Source organism: Opisthorchis viverrini (genome assembly GCF_000715545.1).
Source record: "Opisthorchis viverrini unplaced genomic scaffold opera_v5_16, whole genome shotgun sequence".
Taxonomy (NCBI): domain Eukaryota; kingdom Metazoa; phylum Platyhelminthes; class Trematoda; order Opisthorchiida; family Opisthorchiidae; genus Opisthorchis; species Opisthorchis viverrini.
In genome coordinates, this window is record NW_008751672.1 from 1,871,644 (window position 1) to 1,876,396 (window position 4,753).

Consider the following 4,753-nt stretch of genomic DNA (forward strand, 5'->3'; position numbering starts at 1 on the left):
GCTACAACCACTGTACGACGAGTACGCGGTTATTACGGCTGACAATGATGATGCTGATGAAATCTAGAAGACGGTCGTTTTTAGCCGTTTGAATTAGTGGTTTTGTTCGAGCGCTTGTAGAAAAGCCTTGCTTATACTCCCTCTCAATCGCGACTGTCTGCGTGGTAGCCCTTGTGTTCCTTGACCATGCTCCTGCGTTGTATTCGTTACTTTCCTTATGTCCCGCTTTATGACGCCACATCCGCTAAAATGCAGCAAAAATATGATGAAATGTGAGCGTTGTTATTTGGAACAATCTACCCGTGGTTTTCTCGCTTAAAAATCTTTGCTGATTGTTATGAGTTCCTTACCTACTGTTTTTCAACAGCACTTGGGTGATACAACAACAGTGCTTCAGGAATTATTGTCCGGTCGGCATCCGTTTGTAAAGGTGAGTATATCTACATTGCTTATTTTCATATGCTCAGTCGGTAATGGCCTAATCAACCGTATTTGTCAATCGCTCCTTTGTCCCACAGAAACTACAAGCCGCGTCGAAACCGATGATAATTCTTGGTAGTGAATGTCTGCAGCGTCCAGATGGCGATGCTATCCATGCAATTACGCGGTCAATTGCCGCAAATATCTCGAAGAACACGAGCCCCGGTTCGGTATTCAACGTGCTGCACCACGCAAGTTCCTTGTTTTCTTGTGCCGCTTATTTCTTCTTGAGACGCTTGCCCACCAAGGAATGTCCCGGGTGTTTGTAAACATAATACGTTCTTTGTATTCTCAGACTTCCGGACGTGTGAGGGTGTACGGAGAGCTTTCCAAAAGCTTCCACACGCAAAGCGGTGTCCGTCAGGGATGCCCCTTCTCTCCATTCCCTTTTAACTTCGTGATCGGTGAAATAATGAGACAAACGCTGGAGAGTTTCCAAAATCCTGGTGTTCAAATAACCTGTGAATAAAACCTTGTCTATCTGGAATATGCAGACGACATCGTTCCTATGTTCGAAGAGGAGGAGAAGGCGCAAGTATTCTTGGATGAACTGACCAAAGTCATCCCGTCCTTTGGTATGCACTTTGCACCGATAAAGTGTAAGATCATGCTCGTGGACGTGCAGTCACTGAACACGCCACTTACAATCCAGGGAGAGGTACTGGAATTTGTGGAGCGTTTAACGTACATTGGAAGTTGTATTAGTTCTGGTTGTGGTGTGACAGGTGAGGTCAATGCACGAATCTGCAAGGCTCGGGCCGCGTGTGCTAATTTGAGACGCCTGTGGCGTCAGAATGGTTTATCCCTGAATCTCAAAGGACGTGTATATCATGCTACAGTACGGACTGTTTTTTTGTATGGCTGTGAAACTTGGCCTATTCGAGCAGCGGAACTGAGACGTCTTCAGGTGTTCGACAATCGTTGTCTCAGAACCATAGCTCATGTTGGTTGATGTCGGCGAATTTGTAAGGAGGCAGTTAGAAAGCGTGTTTGTGGTTGTGTAACGGGTACTTCCATTGAAGAATGTGTCCAGCACCAGAAGCTGCGTTGGTTGGGACATGTGTTACGTATGCCGAACCATCGTTTGCCGAAGAGAGTGCTGTTTTCCATGCCCAATTCGGAGTGGCGTAAACAGAGAGGTGGCCAACCCTTGGCTTGGCAGAGGAGTATGAAGGAGACCACGAAACGCTTGGGTGCTGTCGGTGCTAATCACCTTTCAGGATGGGGACCGCGTGATCCTTACTGTGCCTGGTTGGGGACACTACAAGATATGGCTGCCAACCGATGTCGCTGGCCTTCGTGTTGTCAGTTTTTATCGAGATAGATTGAGTGAATATCAGGAGGTGTAGGCACCTCGGAATGACTGTGGTAAGCTAGCACTAAGTCCCTTCACCGTCCATCTTTACTCTTTTCTTTACAATAAGGCTTTCAAATAGATCATGGTTGTACGGCAGTGAACCATCGGTGTTGAACACCGATGTCATGCTGTCGATGCTGCTGCTGCTGCTGATGATAATGTGCCGCTTATCTTGTTATGGTATTTTAACACAGTAGCATTACACGGTTACTTACTTACTTCCTAAAACCGGATAAAAACCTGGAATGAATTGAAGGTGATGTTACGATAATCATGAGGGTTACCTTGAATGCAACCTCCTCAGGAAGGCCAGTGATGTGCAGTTGAATAAAGGACAGTAACTCCTTGTGGTGCAGTGCATAAAACCGAAGCTCCATGGTAGGAACATAAGCATACGGATACGTTCGTCCATTCGTTCAGCATGAATCAACGGGCTACGTGCTCTCGGATGAGGTTTTATGATCTATACCGTAGGAAGGTGGTGAATATTAACTTATTCTTCAGAACCTTATCACGTTTCTCTAAATTTTTTCGACCGCAACTCCAGGTGACCGAATAATGTTACATCCATTCGGTTGGTTCCATTCAAGACGTTTTAGATTGTTTTTTTACAGGACTGACTAATTTCACTTCATGGTTATCACTTGTAAAAGATGGATGGATAGTTATCGGTTCCTGGTTGCGAATAGTAGAAATGTTAGGAACGTACCTTCCTACTCATTAGTAGTCGGATTTCCAGCGAATTCTGACGAGCTTGCCGAGCCAAACGATAACAAAAATGATTCCGTTATTCTTTCGACCATCATTGTCGAATTCATATTTGTTTTTTTCAGCTTCCATCACCATGTTGTATGAAAAGATAGTAAAGATAATCGTTCACCCTTTTGGTGCCTAGCTGCCGTGCCATCCATGGTATGGGCCACGCAGTTTTCACCTGTTTTTTTGGCTACGTGGATTTCCGATGAGATTACTTACCGTGGGGCTTCGGTTTACATCTACTTTCACTGAGTCAGTAGCTTTACGGGTTTTCGGTCATCCTGGGGTGGGGGAACACCTGAGGTTTTCAGCCGATGAATGTCAACTTCTGCTGCTAGACCGATTTCATTCAGGGTCACCTCCGAAACCATTGAGCAGAAGTAGTTTTCTGGACGATGGATTCTGGTCGGTATTTTACCTAGCGAGGATAGAGTTGAATCATTTTCCATAGAGGCATAAGCAAGATGCGATACAGCCTACCTCACAACTTTTCTAGTGCCTTGTAAGAAATTGGATTCAGTGGCATCTTGTACCGATAACCATGAGCTTTGTCATTCACGTTACGGCAAGGATACGACGTGTTGCTTCTGGTGCTGCACCTCTAACATGTGGATGCTCTACCCGGCGCTTCCTTACTATGAATCGTGGGCTGATCCCAGATGTACCCCCGGTGATGGAGACCTTTAAATTCTTTCTGCTTTGAAGTTAGGTAATAACCTTGACTTCAACTAGGCGTCGCAATTTTATACGGACCGAATTCCATGTTTTGAGACACAAAGACCGACCAAATACTTACAAATTAAGCCGCGGAACTCAATTACTCATTCACCGTATTATCCCTACACTCATTCATGCTGATATCGATTAACAGGAGGTTGACTAGTACGGATCAAAATGAATCCCGTTTCCAGAGTTACAAGAATCTGTTTAGCTCTATGCATTCACTTTGTGTGGCTCGTCCTTTGGAAAGTTGTGATGAGTCCAAATTAGTACAAGCATGTCTCTACTCCCGTCCCGTTTTTCGTGACGGACCAAATTTTGGTTAAATTTGAATGACCTTTTCGTTTTCCTCTCACTTTAGTCTGCTAGTCAAGTTGCTGCCCTAGACTTAGGCTACACCCCGGGAGTTGAGGCGATCAAACGAGCCAAGCCGAAGATACTTTTCCTATTGGGTGCAGATCGAAATCTGATCTCTCGAGCCGACTTGGCACCAGACAGTGTTGTCATCTATGTTGGTGAGTGACTTCACTTCTTGCCATATTCAGTGTTAGCTTCGCCTTTTTGGTTCCCTATTTTCATCCAAATCGTTGATCGTTCTTGTAGTGGGTATGGAAATATGGATCGCTTACAGACTTTCTCGAATTTCTTTTTATGAACATTCGTAGTCCTCTTGATCTCCTCTTCGTCGGTTTACTTCCTTTCGTCAGTCTTTTTTCAGTACTTCCCATAAGATACTTTTTGCCAAGCACTGGCCATCACTGTTGTGTATTCAGTCGGCTCTGTCAGTATACTGTGTGGTTGTCGCTACACCGTCCCATTCGGCTGCTCGCACTGTTGATTCTCACGTCAAACTTCACCAATCGGATGTAATTTGAGACTGTCATAGAAATTGGATGCACACATTTGACTGCTCTCCGTCATTCTCTGAACTAGAGAATTTTATTACAAGCGCTTTACCACATTCTGAACGCATGCGTTGTTGCATGGCGAAACGATGCGGTGTGCCAGTCTGAGTAATGCGACCTGGGCAACCCAGTAGCTAACATCGACGACCCAGATTCGAATCTTTGCATGAGTGGCTGCTGACTCTCATCTTGTTGTTTCATCAGAAAAAGACACGAGATGATACTTTTAAAGCTGTCACAGTTTTCATTGAAATCGCCCCCTTCTTCTCCTGATGGCACATGGCATTTCTCACTGGATACTCGAGGAGCGATTTCAAGGTTTTAGCTAATTCATGTGGCCAACATTTTGCTCAACACTTTCCCTAACCTTGTCCGATAAGGTCATCAGGGTCTGGTAGCGCTTGTCTAAGCAAGACTTGTCCCACTCTGAAGGGACCATCCTCATTTATGATTGTCCCGTCGGTTTCTTCACGTGATTGTTCGAGAGGGGGAAGCTGTTTCCCAGTAAAAGCTCGAGACCATACTCTTTCTGCTC